We start from the raw sequence: 1,032 nt of genomic DNA on the forward strand, positions 1-1,032 counted from the left end.
GGATGATCAATTATTGGGGGAAATTTCTCCTTCCCGCCTCTACCTCTAGCATGAATGCAAAATTAAGCACATCTCCTTGCTGTACTTGCTCCATGAAGCGAGTTAATTCTTGTTCGCCATTACCTTTGCAGGGTAACTTGAGGTCCCAGGTACACACTAGGGACTCCTCTCAGTCTGTCCAATCTGGGGAAGCTCCTAGACTTGTCTCGTGTGCCTGCCTCCCTGTACAGCAATCAAAAACATCAGTTCCTGGTCACCAGGGCATAGATGGGTGTACTTAGGGTTTAAGAGGATTTCAGTGCTTGCTTACCAGCTTTGTGCAGTGGCAGTATCATAGCCAATAAGATTTATCAAAGGCACAATTATTGCCAATTGAAAACTTTTCCCAGTTTTCTTGCCTCCCAAGATTGCTGTTTTCACTCAACTTTTGACTTTTCTGAATTCTTTTCATTCTTGACAAATTGGCAATGTATTTAAAAAAGATTCCAACATTTTTAAACCCAGCATTTTTTTTCTTTTTTTTACTGTTTTAGGACAGTGATTCAGGATATTTAGCTCATGTTGGAAATGGAGTTCCATCAGCATCCTCTTTAAGGTATTACTATGGGCAGAAATCATCTATGAACATATATATTCCACAATAGCATAGGACACCATGTTGGGCACCTCATAGTAGCTGTTCAGCTCTCCTCAAGATGCTTTGGTTCTTCCTTCTTCCTTCATGTCTGCATCATGCTTAACTCTCAGGTTAATTCATTTAACAAATATGTATTAAACATCTGCCTTTACCATGATGCTAAGCCAGGCATCCCTGGTTTATGTAGAATTTAAAGATAAATTGCTATAGGTTTCTTTGGGGTTTGCTTTGTGACAGGAAGCAATACAAAAAAATGAAGGTTCAAGTTTACTGTTTGGGGAGATTGTGATTACTCATTTTATACTCAAAATGGCAATAAGTCAACTGGAATAGGAAACAATTACTTTATATTATTTGTAACTCCTTAGATAAGTGGCAATGTGTAGAGCAAGCAT

The 1,032-nt window shown here is 38.7% G+C and overlaps 1 pseudogene; it reads left to right on the top strand.

Moving 5' to 3' along the window:
• Positions 1–311: 311 nt before the first annotated feature.
• LOC121501113 lies at positions 312–483 on the top strand (annotated as a pseudogene).
• Positions 484–1,032: the final 549 nt, after the last annotated feature.

The sequence above is a fragment of the Vulpes lagopus genome, chromosome 10 (assembly GCF_018345385.1).
Source record: "Vulpes lagopus strain Blue_001 chromosome 10, ASM1834538v1, whole genome shotgun sequence".
NCBI classification, from domain to species: Eukaryota; Metazoa; Chordata; class Mammalia; order Carnivora; family Canidae; genus Vulpes; species Vulpes lagopus.